The sequence below is a fragment of the Anabrus simplex genome, chromosome 4 (assembly GCF_040414725.1).
Source record: "Anabrus simplex isolate iqAnaSimp1 chromosome 4, ASM4041472v1, whole genome shotgun sequence".
Taxonomy (NCBI): domain Eukaryota; kingdom Metazoa; phylum Arthropoda; class Insecta; order Orthoptera; family Tettigoniidae; genus Anabrus; species Anabrus simplex.
In genome coordinates this window covers 230,634,980-230,652,880 of record NC_090268.1, presented here as the reverse complement: position 1 = coordinate 230,652,880, position 17,901 = coordinate 230,634,980, and the positions used below count along the sequence as shown (strand labels likewise).

General features: G+C 38.2%; 1 protein-coding gene across 4 annotated transcripts in view; it reads left to right on the top strand.

Annotated features, from left to right (window-relative positions):
• neb (nebbish) overlaps positions 1–17,901 on the top strand; it is a 468,801-nt gene that overhangs the window by 379,930 nt on the left and 70,970 nt on the right. The window lies entirely within an intron of this gene.

Below are 17,901 nucleotides of genomic sequence, written 5' to 3'. Positions count from 1 at the left end.
TGTATTAGGTAGATACTTTTAATTTTTCCTTTGTAAAGTGAAAACCGTCAATACGGAATGATTCTAATATCTTGTGACGTGTAACTTCTTAAGGATCATCACACGATTGTGTTGGAAATTACATTGTTTGATTTAATTGTGCAGCATAGGACTAATAGGTGTTTTAAAGAACACGACAATTATTTTATTGAAGTTATTAACTATAATTGTGAAAATGACGCCAGATGTTATGTTCCCTTGTATGTAAAGCACGATAGGTTTAACATGCAATGCTCTGTGCACATTATTTTAATTCAACATTCAATACGTGAAACTTCTCAAGACTCGCACAATCAACGAGTTACAAAATATATCGCAAGATTTGATTGTACGGTATAGGACTATTACGTGTTTCAAAACATGCCAAATTCATAATTTTAGTGAAACTGTTAATTCTATTTGTAAAAATGAAGTATGATGTTATGTATCTTTATATGTATAAAATTTATTATGTACTTGATCTTTTAGTGATTCAGGCTGATGATATTTTATATTACAAACCATCACTCTCATTTTTGATCCGTACTGAAAACAGAGATCTCAATCAATTGTATTGAATAGGTGGAACAATAAATGTACTTCTTCTGTAAATTGATTGAGACATTTTATATGTCGAAACCAGTCCCATAAATTAATGTTGTAGACAACATCTTGTACAACTTACATTTGTATTGAAAAGGTGGAACTTTGCTGGAATCTTAACTTCGTGAACTGGGTTATGGACAGCAGTGAACCTAAGCTAGAAGATTTTGAAGGTGCTCCTGGTATAAAGGTATGGCCTATTGAATCTGGAAACAGGATTTTTTTCAGTATGTAGCTGAGCAGACAAACTCATACTATGAGCAGAATTCACATTTTCATAATGTATCCCCTAAAACACTAAAGTGGACAAAATGTGACTAGCAGCAAAATAAACTCTTTTTTTTTGTGTGTGTGTATAATGATGGGGCAGGTGAAGAAATCCTGTCTGAAAGATTACTGGTCAACCAATCCCCTAATAGAAACCCCCATATTTCCGAAAACTATGAGATGAAATAGATTTCAGCAAATACTTACCTACCTGCATTTCAACTATAATAGTCAGACAATAGACGTGAGCAATAGAATGCAGAAAGTTCAGCCTCTGTTAGATTACTTTTTACCCAAGTTTTACAAACCAAAGCAGCAGCTGTCATTAGATGAAGGGATGATCCCATGGCATGGGCACTTGAAGTTCAGGACATATAATACAGAGAAATTAGTAAAATATGGTATTTTAGTTTGAATGGTGTGCAAGAGTGAAACAGGATTCATCTGTAACTTAGAGATATATACAGGGGAAGGGAAAAAACTTGAGCAGACAATATTATCTGTCATGAAGCCTTATCTTGGTATGTGGCACGACATTTATCAAGGTAACTACTATAATCGTGTGACTATTGCTGAAAACCTCCTCCAGCATAAAACACGGGCTTTTGGAAGCAATAGAGAGAATCATAGTTTGCCATGTGAACTGGAAGACAATTCTAGGCTTCTACAAAAGGGGGGACTTTTATGTGCAAAGGTGAAGTTTTGCTTGTAGTTTGGAAGGATAAGGGAGTTGTTAGAATGATAACTGCGATTCATGATGCTTCTATGCGGTCAACATGCAAGCTAGATAGGAAGACAGGGACCCTTATATTCAAGCCCATTTGCATCCTTTTTTATAATCGATTTATGAAGGGAGTAGATCAGGCAGACCAATACCTGGCATATTTTACTCTTCTTTGCAAGGCAGTAAAATGGAATAAGAGGGTGGCATTCCATTTAGTGAAGTGTGCTTTATTCAATGCTATTAAGCTGTTCTGTTTCCTAAATACCGCAAGAAAATTGAGGTACAAGCAGTTTCTGATTGGAGTTGCTAGAGATTGGTTGGCTGAAAGTGTAGCTCCTAGTATCCCCAAACTTCCTCGCCTTCTGGCTCTATAAAAAGAGCCCCCAATCAGGACCCCCCAAGCAGACTATCTGGACAAATAAGGGATCATATCCTTGAGAAAATTCCAGCAACTGGGACAAAGAAAAACCCAACTAGATTGTGTTGTGTGTTCGAACAAGGGTAAGATATATATGCAAACAAAGTTGTGTGCCCCTTCACAAAGGTACCTGTTATTCGGATTACCACACCAGAAAAGAGTACTAGGACTATTCAGGAAGGCCTTCAGAAAAAAACACAGCAGTCCTTTAAAGGTTAGTGAAGTTCTGACAGTATATTTTAATGCATGCACTCCAGTTTGGAGATAGTTAGAAAGTAGCCGGGAACAGGCCTGTGCATGGGGTGAAGGGCACCTGGTCTGCAATGTGTTTAACTTTGTTTTGTTGCTTTTGTTTTGAAAGGTGTTGTAGTAGGATTATCTGTACCGAGCAAGTGCCCACGTGGTTTGGGTCATGTAACTATCGACTTACATTTGGGAGATAGTGGGTTTGAACCCCTCTGTCAGGGGGCCTGAGGATGATTTTCTGAGGTTTCCCATTTTCACACCAGGCAATGCTGGGTCTGTAGCTTAATTAAGGCCATGGCCACTTCCTTCCCACTCCCAGCCCTTTCTTTGCCATTTGTCTTCCTGATACCTTACTATACATATCATCTCAAGATTTTCTCACAAAATAACTGAATGAGCAACAGGAACTGATGCAAATTCATTTTTGTTGTGAAGAAGAACACACTTAAAGCTACGCTTGGAGACATCAGTAAAAAGTCTCCAGTGTGTGGTAACTTTACAGTGATAGGTAATTTGACAGGTTTACATGCAGGTTCCACAAAACATCCTTGTTTTCTGTGTGAGTGGGACAGTCGAGCAAGGTCATAACAGTGGTGATGGTGGTGGTGATTATTGTTTTAAGAGGAAGTACAACTGGGCAACCATCCTCAAACAGTGGAGTCATGAGGTTGTACTCTTAGTTCCTGCATAACCTCCGGAATGCTGTTGCAATAAACCAAAGTTCCCTTGTCCAAAAAGAAGGGTAGAAATTCTTCTTTGCGTTGCCTGTACCCATAGTACATCATCCCTGGTGCCAACATGTTCCTTTCATGGGATCTAGACCCAAGTACCTCAGCAGATTCCTTCGTAAGACTTAGGTCTTAAACTAAGTCATTTAATGCACTTTGCTCGAAAAGTTCACAGTCAAAATAGCACCGGGCATTTCTGCCTCATCTCTTCAGAAAAGGAGCCATCTTTTAATTGTTCTGGATGCTGCGGTACTTATACACCAGGGCCATGAGGTATGCATAGAATTGCGAATGGAATATTTTTTTCAATGTATCACTACTGATCTGCATTTAGAGCAGTCGCCCAAGTGGCAGATTCCCTATCTGTTGTTTTCCTAGACTTTCCTTAAATGATTGCAAAGAAATTGGAAATTTAATTAACATCTCCCTTCATTGGATATAAACTTCATGGTTCTGATCTGTATTAAATTGTAATTACAATATAATTATTAAATTAATGCCGTAATCGTCCACCTTTCAATACTATAATATGCAATATTTATTTAATCATGTCAGAAACATACATTATACTTACAATAATAATAACAGGACAATAACAAATCTGGTACCATAATCATTAATCATTTCTGATGATGGCAGGTAACAATGTGATTTAAGCTCTCCATAAATACAAAATTAATTAAATGTGGTGTGACCAGTAAGCGGCTAATTTATATGCTTCCTTGGTAGCGTCCATCACATTCTGGAGAGAGAGAGTAGTTGGACACAAGTTACAAACAAGGAGATGGCTCATTGTCTGTTCTTCACCACATTCACATAGAGTGGAGTCACAGGCAAAACTCCACTTTCTCATGTTGGTCTTTGTTCTTCCAACTCCTGAACGCAACCTGTTGAACGTCTTCCATGTTGACTAGCTTTCCTCGTGGCCTGGAGGAAGTCTTTCGGAAGGCGTCATCCATCCTGCAACGTGGCTGGATCTGGAACGCCATGAATTCACTCTGAAGTTCGATGGTGATTCAGTGAGGCTTTCAGTTGTATGGAGAAGGCTTTTCCTCGATTTGAGCCGCTGGGTTGCTGGATGGTACCCATATAAAGTATGGGTCGTCAGGTTCAGTGCTTTAGATTTCTCCAGTCTGGATGCACACTCACGGCGGATATCTGGAGGTGGGATACCTGCTAGACAATAAACTTTATCAAGTGGTGTAGATCTCAAACATCCTGTAAAGAGTCTGCAAGTTTCATTTAAGGTGACATCCACTTGATTAGCATGACTAGATCTACACCAGACAGGGCAGGCATATTCTGCTGCTGAATAACAGAGAGCTATTGCTGATGTTCTTAAAAGGAGAGGATGCGTCCCCCAGGTTGAACCCGACAATTACCGGATAATGTTGTTCCTTGCAAATACCTTCCTTTTGGTATTCAGACAGTGTGTTCTATAGGTTAGTGCTCGGTCAAGAGTTACTCCTAGATATTTGGGAGTGAAGCAGTGTTCTAATATTTTACTTTCCCAAATCACTTGCAATTTTCTCGCTGTCTGTCGATTTTTTGGGTGGAAGGCACAGACTTGTGTTTTTGATGGGTTTGGTTTTAGTTGGTTCTCTTGGTAATAACCACTTAGAATTTGTAGAGCATGGGAGATCTTCTCTTCAACTAGTTCAAACGTTTCCTCTTGAGCTTCCAGAGCAACATTGTCTGCATAAATAAAGCTCTTTGTCCCTTGTGGGCGAGGCTGATCATTGGTGTAGACATTGAAAAGTATAGGTGCTAGCACACTCCCTTGTGGAAGGCCATTCCTTAAGTTCCTCCATCTACTCCTCTGGCCTTGGAATTCAACAAAAAACCTTCTGTTCTGTAGAAAGCACTCAATCATTTGGGTGAGTTTATAGTCCTTGGTTATACTATTTTACGAAGCAGTATATGGTGATTAACTGTATCGTAGGCTGATGTCAAGTCAACAAAAACTACTCCAGTGACTTTGTTGTTTTCATAGCCGTCTTCTATATATTGTGTGAGGTGCAGTATTTGGGAAGTACAACTTTTCCTTGGTCAAAAGCTGGCTTTTTCTGGTATGAGTAATGGGTCTATCACTTTGCTCTGGTATGAGTAATAGCAATGTGCAATATTCTAAATTACGTTAATTAGGGACTAGTTTCGGCCGGGACTGGCCATCTCCAGCCTTAATGTAAAACATCTAATAACTAAATAAATGTACATGCACACAATTGACATAAAACAGATGAAACAAATATATACAAACTGACATTAAAAACTGGGATGAAATTACGAGTAAATATGAAAATAACTAGGTTCTAAATTCTTGCATCTTGAGTATGCTCATCATCGAGACTCTTTCATGTAATAATATTCACAGGACTGTTAGTTCTAATACTGCTAATCATTACTAATTCAATTGTAAATGGGATTTGTTAAATGTTGATACCGTAGTTCATCACCAAAATGTATTTGAGTGGTGCTAGCCATATGCAAGTCATTGGACGCCACTGTAAATAACCACCAGCTGACGGAGAACTGCTAGATGTTGTTTCGACATCAATCAAAGTAATAAAATGAGATGCTCTTGTGGTGCTTGTTAAATTGGGTTTTTAGACTATTGTCATTGTAATTTTAATATTGACATTTTAATATGTTCACGACTGTTCAAGAACATCATTTTAAGATTAATTAAGGCTGAAGATGCTCATTAAGTGAGCGAAAATGTCCCTTAGAGAAATTAATTGTATGAAACTGTGAACACCAAAGGTTGGATTGTATTGAATAGGTGGGCAAGAAATAACTTATAATTGCTGTGAATAACATTGCTTGGATACTGCTGTTAAAACCCTTCACATTCACCTAATAGAAGTAGCAGTAAGAACTCTGGTGTGTAAGTTGTCACCACACCACTGGTATCCGAATGGCAGTGCTGTTCGCTCACCGTTCACCCACTGCCGTAACGGCTCTACACAGGACCTACAAACGTGATGAGGTGCCCACAGCTGATCTCGGGCTCCCAGTTTGATGCCAAAGTACGCACGGTTGACCTTTCTGATGAACTGTTATATTGTGTACGATACCTACACACACACACACACACACACACACACACGTACAAGACACTACCTATTCTCATTACGAAGCGAAATATGACCCAGTCTGAAGCACAGAAGCACTGCAGTAGAATGGCACTAACTAGCAAAACCTGCATTGTTGTTCTGTGTTGTTAACTCTAAGCCGTGAGTGTGATTAGGCGGGGTTGCCAGATGCTGCAGGAATTTGCATTAATAAATAAATTCAGAAAACATACTCAAGACAACACTTCTCTAACAAAGTAATGTAGGCATGGCGTATGTGCATAAAAGAAGAAATATCAGATTTTTAAAGAAGTAATATCGGATTTTTAAAGAAATGGGATGTGATATGGGAAAAATGTCGGATCCTGTTTCAGGTTGCAAAAGCCATCCTAAAAAGTATACAGGATGGCAGCAATGAAACCATCACAGGGTAGTGTAATCTTACAAAAAGTAGGGATGAATGTCCGAAGTTCTTAAAGCATGTTTTTAAATTTAGCAAATGATCTGTCTGAGGAATGACTGTGATGTTTGTGCTCGGCTTATATCACTTGCGGTATGATGCTTGAGCCATTTTTCATGGAACGTTATTCATTATTCGTGTTCTGATTTGTACTCGAACCTGTATATCTGTTTTTCTTATGCTTAATTTAGTCACTTTATAAAAGTTCATGTTTCCTAGTTTGTCGTCAGATGGCAGTGCTACGCCATCTTTAATTTCCAGGCCTTGCTTCCTGTCGTAATGATGCAATGATGATTATTCCTTTCTTTTTTCAATGGAATCAAGGAGTAAAAACAACCAGATGGACTCCACACTAAACGAGACTACTTTTCTGACCTATCAGAAGGTTTTTAGCATATTTAAACTGCAATTTTCTCTATTTGACTAATTCATTGTAAGAATTCTCAGGTACGTGCATTTTCATTTTAGCTTTTGATGTGTGCTGTTCTGTCCTTGGGCGCACGGTTGTGTGTATAGATGTGTTAGGTGTGTTATTTGCCTATATGATGTATGTCCCATTGCTTCGAATTTATGTGCTTCTACATTTATTCTTCGATTATATGAGTGCTGGTCATTCGTGTCACTTCCTGTATTGCCTATCGCATTAACCTTGTGTTCGATGCTTCTCATTTCTATGGAATACTGTTTCCCTTATATTGAGGCAATCTGTTTTGGTAACTCGGCTCGATGGGGAGACCGTTGTGTGTGTAATTGCCCTTTGGACGGACTGATGGCCTTGCCACATATTTATTATTGTGTTCGGGTGGATGGTTGTGTGCACGTGGGTGTTGTATGTATGGATTGGACGGAGCAGAAGCCACACTATATTATGTATATTTTGTCCTTATTAATTCATGTGATTTTTTTTATTTATTTAAATATATTGCTCCTCCATTTTTGCTCGTACCTGACCGGGCCTTGTGCCTTACTTAATTTTGATGGCCAGCATTTTATTTCTCATTCCCGGTTTTCTTTTTCTTATTCTTCTGCTTACTTGATTGTTGATATGCGCAATCTCATGGTTTCCAGCCACGGAGGTCCATAACTAATTTTCTCAGCCCCCTTTGTCCCTTTTGACGCATGTTTTTTCTCCTTTCTGATGGGTCATCTAATGAATGCTATAATGAACTAAGAGTAGCAATATAAGTAAGTGAACATCGACCGTGTGGGCGTCTTGGGAAAAAAATGGAGAGAGAAGCATGATAGTATTGTGTAATTGAACGTTTTAATTTGAGCTTTATTTCCGTTCGCTATTTGGTGGGAAGCTTGGCCGTGAAAAACTCGTATGTCATGCTCTCTGTGTATGTATTTCTTTTTAACATTTTCTATTCAATATCCTACTTGCATGTTTCACTGATTAATCATTTCTTCTCAATTTACTCTTTCAATAAACTGGGACTTTAGGCTGGTTGTCACGGGTAGAGTAGCGAGGCGAGTAGAGTGGATAGTAGAGCTACTAGCATAGTGTAAATGACTGGGATAGTAGCAAGTAGAGTAGAGTAGCTAGTAGGCAGTAGAGTAGAGTGGGTTTCCGATATGGTAAAGTAACTCTACCACTATCCTTCCCCTCCACCGGAACCGAGCTCCGAGAGCTAGCGGAGGTGGCCGAGGACGCTCGATTTTTCAGTTAGCGCGTCGTTCAACTATTTCCATATGTGTTCTGATGGTATTCCGTTGAGTGTACTGGGAATCTGTGCGTTTATTTGGCGGTAAAATGAAGTAGACGGAAGAAGAAACATGCAAATTTGTAGAACTTTACCGTGAAAAAGAATGTTTATGGAACATAAACAGCATTATTTACAGAAACAAGAATATGAGACGGACAGTGGAAGAGGACTTGATTACGAAATTGGGTAGGGAGGGTTTTGGTTTAATGGAACTTAAACAGAAAATAAATGAAAAATTACGATGTATCTACAACCAAGAACTGATGAAAATTCGTAAATCCGAGAAATGGGAAGGTGGTGCCGTAGACATCTACCTGCCCCTCTAACGTGATTTAGTAAAGTATATTTTGCAAGGTAATACCAAAAGCTAGGTATATTAGGTCTATTCATCCGCAACGTAACGTTATGGCTGAGTGATATTAAGGGAAGGTAGCCTAGACCTTTGGAAGTCAAACAAATGCAGGTGTATTGTCTAAGAAGGATTTTAAAAATACCTATAATAGTTTCGAAGATGCAACATAAAATATAAACAAGTGTCAGCTGAATTGTCCCTTTAAATGAAGGTTTCTCGAGTTTGTGTTACACAGCGAGTTCATCATGTGTTTAAGTTAGGCAAGACAATGGTGCAGGACTATGTACTTTATTTATATTAATAACATACATAGGGATCTTCTACATGTCGCTTGCCATTGCCATTAATTTCCCCCAAAAGTTGAATAATTTTCATATTTTGTTTGGAATATCCAAAATAATTATTGTTTACAGTACTGTACAATGTCAGATCTTGAAGCTTAAACTCTACACCTGGGCCGTACAAGCAACGAACTTAAAAAAAAAAAATAATATATATATATACATAGATCAATAATTGGGGTATTTTTGCGAAGAAACTACTACAAATTACGCGTACGCCCAGTGTACTGATGGCTAATACCAGTGGCCAAGAACTTCAGAGGCACCTCAAGCTTAACTTTCTGTGTTATTGCATCTCTCATCACTGTGTCGTGTCTTTGAATTTGCGGTGTTATAGCATCTAACAATGTCTGAAAGTTATCAGGCGTCAACCTCATACACTTTCTGTACTCTTCTTTATATTCTGTCACAAGTTCTCTCAGAATTAATGTTGATGCCCCGAGTGTGTCTCTCCTACTAAGCCAGACTCTTACCCATTCCGTTCTTTCCTCATTTACTTCTTCTAAAGCTTCACTAATCTCTTGCATTAATATGTTTGCAAATGTCTTTAAACACTTCCTTACTATGTGCTTACGTCTTGACATGTTGCTACTACTCTACTCTGCTCTACTGTATGACTCTGCTCCCGTATGAACGACACGAATGCCAACTCTACCATTCAGTGGTAGAGTAGAGTAACATAGCTACTCTACTATCTACTCTACTCGCCTCGCTACTCTACCCGTGTAAACCAGCCCTTTGTATGCTTAATTTGCTTTTGATTTACAGTAGTGTTTAGTCCTTTAGTATTAGTACCATGATTAAGGGACTGATCTCCAGTTAAAGGCTGATATGTCATCGCCTTTCCCTGTCGCGATCACCGGACCTCGTGTTATTGAGTGCGCTCGTTTTCTCATGTTTCCCGTATTGATTCTCCCTTTTGTATTGGCTCATGCTTCAGGCAGTACACATGCATAATGTGTAAGAAGCAATTCTATGTACATCCCTGCATTGCAGCTTCAGGTAGTATGCATGCACAAGTGTAAGAAAATGTTCTATGTACAAGAAGTGAACATTTTCATGCTGGAAAATGTTGTAATATATGTCAGCAAAGCCTAAGTCATTCACCATTAAATACTACCTGAGCTAAAACATTAAATTTTCAGCGTTTCTCTGTTTTTGAAATAGGCCATTTTTTTTTCAAGTCATACGTATTCAAGGCCCTACCAGTAACCAGCAGAAAAGTATTTTTACCATCGTGAGCTGGTTTAAAGATACATTGAAAGCATTGATATTGATCTTTAGACATCACCTTTATGCACCACACTTTTTATTAAATCATTGTAAGTATTTTTCTTTTATATTTTATCTGCTTCTTCCGCATACCTTTGACACTAACAGTTACTTTCTTAACATTATCATTAGATTTATTGTGTATCTTTATATTCTACTTTGTATTATATGATATTCTTTGTCAGCCTGGCAACTTCAAACATTTGAGAAAGAACAAATATGAATAATCATATCGCAAACACCCTGTATAAGCATAGCTTATAGAAGAGAACATTACAGAGTGAGTTGGCCACTTGGTTAGGGTCATGTAGCTGTGAGCTTGCATTTGGAAGATGGTGGATTCGAATCCCACTGTTGGCAGCAGTGAGGATGGTTTTTCCTGGTTTCCCATTTTCTCTCCAATAAATGCTGGGACTGTAACTTAATTAAGGCCATGGCTGCTACCTTCCTATCCTAGTCCTTTCCCATCCTTGCATCGCTGAAAAACTTTGTGTTGGTGCTACGTTAAACCATTGGCAAAAGAAAAAAAAGGAGAGAGAGAGGAAAAGTGTGCTGTCTTCACCTGTTTCAGTGGTTCTGCCACAGAGTGGCACTAGCTATGCTAGCTGATCAGAGTGTTGCATTCTGTAATGTAAGACTTTATGCAAATATTATGTTTCCAAGCATTTTTTAAATTTTTTAAAATTTTTATTTTTACAAATGTGCCATCTTTCTTACCAGAACCGTAGATAGTTTCATGACCAATGCAGTACATACACATAAATACATTCCAAGATATTAAATTCAGTCTGGACTCGGAGAAAACATGGTAAATGCAGTGTACACACATCTCCATAGTGACCCAGGATGGGCCAACAAACAAAAGCAATTTTTACTCATTGGGGACATTTTTTTTTCCAAAGAAATGACCTATAGTTTTATTGGGCTTAAAAGGTTCCTGAAAGTCTAAATTACCTCAACTCGATGTTGAAAAAAAATTCCAGGATTCACTTCACTGCACAAACTTCGGCTCCAGTCCCATTTCTACTTCCACTGAGAGGATAACATGATTGTACACACACTGTGGATTCATTCTTGGTTCTCACCCTCATGAGAAGCTAGTTAGTAAGTTCAATTGATCTCTATATATTATATCCTGTTCCTCATCCTTGTGGTATATGAGTCATAGCAAACAGTGGGTCAGGTCAGGGTGATAATTAACGGTTGATGTCCTTGGACAATTTCCAAATAATTTTTGCTGCTTTATACGATTTTAACTCATTCCTGATTTCTTTAACCCTAAAGAAGAAACGACATTTCATATGATGAAAAATAACCTGGGGAATGAGTTCTATTGCATGTTCAGCACTTTATCCTTAACCCATGACCTCAGTGTCACACTCATGCTTTCCAAACAATATTGGTAATATCACCCCTACAAACTGTTTTCTGAAGGTAATTTATGACAGATGATTTCTATTCGAAGGACATTTTTCAGTGCACTTTTCGAAGGATGAGTTAAATATGAGTGTCCATAATACTTCAGTTTAGTGAATGTCACCACGGATTTCTGTTTCATGGATCCACTGCAAAGTATTGAACTAACAAGTTGTAATTTTTCTGGCTTTGTGGATGATATAACCCGCTAAATGGTACACAAGACACTCTTTTTGCCAGATTCACATTGTTTACAGGAGCTGTTTCACTTTCCTGGTCATGAAATGTGGTGTTCGAATTGTCATTTACTTCAAATATTTCTCTTATCTTGTGCAGTATGGTTTCAGAGAAATCCCTGTTAATTTTCTCCCTGGCTGTGGCTAACGACTGCATCTCCCTGTGAAAGATGTTAGCACTGGCTCAACCTGAGGTTCATAATTCACACTCGGGAAAAGTGCATTTTTAATTGGAACGTAAACTAACTGTAACGTAATTATAGAATGTCAGTGGTGGATGGATGGTCGTCACATGTTAGCGATCTTGTGGTTCTAAATGGTCGTTCCAGTGGGTGCTGATTAAATTTGCTCTTAGATATAACATCCGTCACCAAAGATCTGCATTTAGGGCTGTCGTCCATGTGGCAGTTTCCCTATCAATTCTTTTCCTAGCCTTTTCTTACAAATTTTCAAAGAACTTGGCAATTTATCGAACATTTCCCTTGATAATTAATTCCAATCCCTTACTCATTGTCCTATAAGTATATTTGCCCCATTTTGTCCTCTTGAATTCCAACTTCATCTTCATAATATGATTTTTCCTAGTTTTAAAAGCTCCATTCAAGCTTATTCGTCTACCTAATGTCATTCCACGCCAACTCTCCACTGATAGCTCGAAACATACTGTTGCACTTTGGCGCTACACATAATAATAATAAGGAAATGATGAAAATAGAAATATTTGGAATTAAAACAAAATTAACACCATGTTCGAGATGCGAAAACCTTAACTTACAGGTCTACCAAACAACAACTATGGAAGGACGTGGAAGGAACCCTACTAAGCCATGAGATCGTGTCTCATTGTGGGAAAAGAAAGGCACCACTCGATTACCCTAGAATGCAAATATATTAACAAATAACGCAAGCAAAATAAAGGAACAGAACAAGATCAAATCAGCGAGTCAAATAAATAAGGTACATCATAGGTAGAAAATTAAGGAAATAGAAATGCAAATAAACATGAGGTACATCTTAATAACCTTTAAATAAAAATGAAAATGTTAACAGGATTCAGAAAACCAAAATTGGTGAATACCGGTATGTAAGTCTAGGGGGGAAACTCCGATATGCAAAATTAAAAGTTATATTACCACGGAAAGTTACTTAAATAAAAAAAGGGCCGAAATACCAAAATGAATAGCGCTTACCGTGAGGTCGGTTTCCACTTGGCGCGTCCGTTTGCTAAGTTGCTGTAAAGCGAAAGACATCTGCTCTCTTTGCTGGTCAGAAATAAAAGACACAGGAAACAAGCTAGGCTCTGGCCAAGTCGCCAGAAGCCCGAATGGGGCAATCAGGAGATAACCAATTAGGGCACGGGAATGCACTCATGGCTCTCACATTCACCAACAGAAAAGGTTGTTATTTCGACCAATAAAAATACACTTAGATTTTAATCCTGTAAGTTCTCGAATGTTGCTGATTCACCTAAAAACTACACGTGGCTGTACACACTGCCATAAAAGTTAGTTACGAATATTAAATGCACCGTTACTCAATATTACAAAATTCCTTCAAACAAACATCAAATTTCACATTCTCGTAGACCAAATCTTCTTCAAAATTAATAGTTCATAATGTCTCCTTTTTACATTTCCAAATTTAGATAAAAATATACACAACAAAGATTTTAATGATACAGATATTCTTCCTAAATGTCTTTTCTTGAGGCTTCTGAATAAGAAAATTGTCCCTAATGATGATAATTTTATACACCACAAAACAAAATTCTAAAATAATTGTTCTTTTTTTAGTCCTCATCCAAAACTATAATTTTAAATATTACACTCAGTCAACTTTTCAAGTCAAAACAAAATGAACAGATTTTACAAAACCAAATGAAGATGATGACTTTTGTCCTTTTCTGTTCAAACTTCGGTATCACATACCACATACTGCTGTTAAACTTAACCATAATAGGTATTTGTATTTGTTCCTATATTGACTTGTCTAAACCTATAAAAAAAACTATTTAAAATGTTATATGCTTGAACCCACCTTCTCAGTACACTGTTATCATAGAACATGTTTGATCAATAACTACTGATCTGCATTTAGGGCAGTCGCCCAGGTGGCAGATTCCCTATCTGTTGTTTTCCTAGCCTTTTCTTAAATGATCACAAAGAAATTGGAAAATTATTGAACATTTCCCTTGGTAACGTATTCCAATCCCTAACTCTCCTTCCTATAAATCAATATTTGCCCCAATTTGTCCTCTTGAATTCCAACTTTACCTTCATATTTTGATCTTTCCTACTTTTAAAGACACCACTCAGACTTATTTGTCTGCTGATGTCCTCCCACGCCCTCTCTCCACTGACAGCTCGGAACGTACCACTTACGCCAAAAACATATCAGATGTAAGGCTTTTCAGGCGTTTGCTGTATTAACCAGCGTTTTGTCTTAGGTCTGACACTAGAATCATCAGAGTGGGATGTGTCAGACCCTACCCACTGACGCTGGGGTGTATGCAGGTGAACTTATCAGAAGCCCTTAAAAGAGGCACAGTCTGATAACTGCATACGGGAGATAAATCTCCACAATGGAATTATTGCCCGCCTAGCAATTCTGAATGGAAAATTCTAAATTCCCACTGCATACACCCCAGCGTCAGTGGGTAGGGTCTGACACATCCCACTCTGATGAGTCTAGTGTCAGACCTAAGACAAAACCCTGGTTAATAGAGCAAACGCCTGAAAAGCCTTACATCTGATATGTTTGACATTTTTGACATGCCCTATTGGTGAAAAAAATCTAATTCCCTCCATGGGAATTTAGAATTTTTCATTCGGAATTGCTAGGCGGGTAATAATTACATACCACTTAATCGAGCAACTCGTCTCCTTTCTCCCAAATCTTCCCAGCCCAAACTTTGCAACATTTTTGTAACACTACTCTTTTGTCGGAAATCACCTAGAACAAATCAAGCTGCTTTCCTTTGGATTTTTTCCAGTTATTGAATCAGGTAATCCTGGTGAGGGTCCCATACACTGGAACCATACTCTAGTTGGGGTCTTACCAGAGACTTATATGCCCTCTCCTTTACATCCTTACTTCAACCCCTAAATACCCTCATAACCATGTGCAGAGATCTGTACCCTTTATTTACAATCATATTTATGTGATTACCCCAATGAAGGTCTTTTCTTATATTAACAGTGGTGGTGGTGATTATTGTTTTAAGAGGAAGTACAACTAGGCAACCATCCTCTATATAAAACTAATCAGTGGGAAAAATGGAAGGGATCCGACACTTCGAAAAATGAAGGTGTTGGTCAAAGAAAGACAAGGGCCACGAAGGGCATGAAAATGAAAGACTCCCTAGCCCTCGCAAACCTAATAGCATCGGGGTCGGAAAAGAACAAGAGGTGACCAAGGGAGGTCGGATAGGATAGATGAAAGTGAGGAGTCTGGCTCAAGTAAGTGGAAGCAATGCCAGGACTCAGCTTAGGGCCTCGTGGTCGCCAACCCACGCTCCAAAGTTCAGAGCCCCTGAGGCCCCTTTTAGTCGCCTCTTACGACAGGCAGGGGATACCGTGGGTGTTATTCTACCGCCCCCACCCACAGGGGAATCTTATATTAACACCTAGGTACTTACAATTATCCCCAAAAGGAACTTTCACCCCATCAACACAGTAATTAAAACTGAGAGGACTTTTCCTATTTGTGAAACTCACAACCTGACTTTTAACCCCATTTATCATCATACCATTGCCCACCGTCCATCTCATAACACTATCAAGGTCACCCTGCAGCCGCTCACAATCTTGTAACTTATGTATTACTCTGTACAGAATAACATCATCTGCAAACAGCCTTATCTCTGATTCCACTTCTTTACACATATCATTGATATATATAAGAAAACATAAAGATCCAATAATACTGCTTTTTTTTTTTTTTTGCTCTGTTTCTTTCATCTACGTACAATTCCCAGCCAGCATCGGCCCTTGTTTGGAGCCATTTCTGATAAGTCTTCTCTATGTTTACAAGCTACTCTCATTTCCTAATTCCACCAAGATGTTCATTTTTTCCCATCTTTACACACAGTTGTTCCTAGGCATTCCCTTGCTGTTTCTACTACAGCATCCCTGTATGCCACCCATTCTCTTTCTATATCCTGAACCTGCTCACTGTCCACTGTTCGAAACTTCCCACTAATCATATCCATGTACTTCTGTCTAATTTCCTCATCCTGGAAATTTTCTACCCTTATTCACTTGCAGACAGATTTCACTTTCTCTATCCTAAGCCTGTAGATACTTGGTTCACTACAGATCAGATAGTGGCCTGTATCATCAAAATATCTCTGAAAAACCCATACATACCTAACAGATTTCATGAATTCAAAGTCAGTTAAGATATAGTCTTATATGGGCCTGGTACTCTTACCCTCCAATGTGTAGCGATGAATACCTTATGCTTGATGAATGTATTCTTAACTGCAAAACCCATACTGGCACAGAAGTCCAGCAACCGCTTCGCATTCCCGTTAGCTTCCATATCTTCCCCACATTTACCAATCGCCCTTTTGTTACCGGAACATAATACATTCCCTTCGTCAGCGATTATTAAAGTCCATCTTATTTACAAATATCAAAAACAGTATAACACTTTCTTTTAGAGATGGCAGTATTTAAACATAACAGTTAAGTAATACATGGGCTGATCGAATAGGTGGATGGAAAATGAATCATGCCTCGCTTTTCCAGTGTGGAACCATATTACAACATGGATAAAAATTAATTCAATCAAGAACTATGCTAAGTCATAATGAACTAACATAACTTCAGTATGTAACCATATATAATAATGTGTTATTCTGCAACATGTTACTCAATTAACCCTGTTATATTTGTAACAGGTAGCAGTTCTTCCTCAACCCTTCATTATTTCATTAGTCATTTCATCATTCTACATTAGTCGATAATTACTGAAGTTATATTAGTTCATTATGACTTATCATAGTTCTTGATTGAATCAATTTTTATCCAAGTTGTAATATGGTTTCACACTGGAGAAAGCAAGGCATATTTCATTCCCCTTCCTCCTATTCAATCAGCCCATGTGTTATGCATAGAATTTGGTATTTTGAGCTATTACATACCATCATTCACTTCTGGTATTTCCAGGGAGCTCACCTTCTGCATGCACAGTGAAAGAACAAGGCGATAACTACAGTGCGATGATCATGTTAATTCTGTGCTGATGTGTTATGCTGTGAGCATCTGTTACAATGTTACCTGTTCCGCCGCAACAAGTTTTCTGGTGATATAAATGTGCTTCCTAATATGCTTCATTGTGTTATTCTGTGGAACACTGTTCCATCGCAATGGGTGTTATGTCGACGTAACATCCTCAGCTCTGTAGAACACTGTTCCACCACAACCGAGTATTACATCCAGGTAACAGCCACAGCATTGTAATTCCCGAAGTGTATCGTTATTCCGTAAAGTCATAATGTTTCGAAAGAACTCCCCTCAGATTTATAATGAATAAAAGATTGAACACAGGTTAGCCTATTTAAAGACATCATTTCTCAGTGAATGATACTGTGAATAAATTCACCTTGAATGATATTTATGATCAAAGACTGTTTTAAGTCTACTCATTAATTTCAAAAATCCCTATGTATATCAGAGATCCCATTGAAACTCAGCCTCTTCAATTTCTACCGGTACTCACAAATTAACAAAGATGACTGAATCAATTAGGGCCTACTGTGTCATCAGTTTTAAATAAAAATATTGGAGCAGACATAGGCATTATACCCAACACACCCACAGGTGAAACCCAGTCATCACAATCACTACCACAACCTGTCACAGGGAAAAAGACATTTTAAACATTTATCCTGAAAAATTTGTTCCTAGAATGTGTGATCTTGTTCCAGTGTGTGTGATATTTTGTATTGCCCTCTCTTTCTTATTTACTGATCGCCAAATGTGATCTTAAAGTACGATTGTCAAGTGAAATAGTAAAAGTTGATTACACATATTGT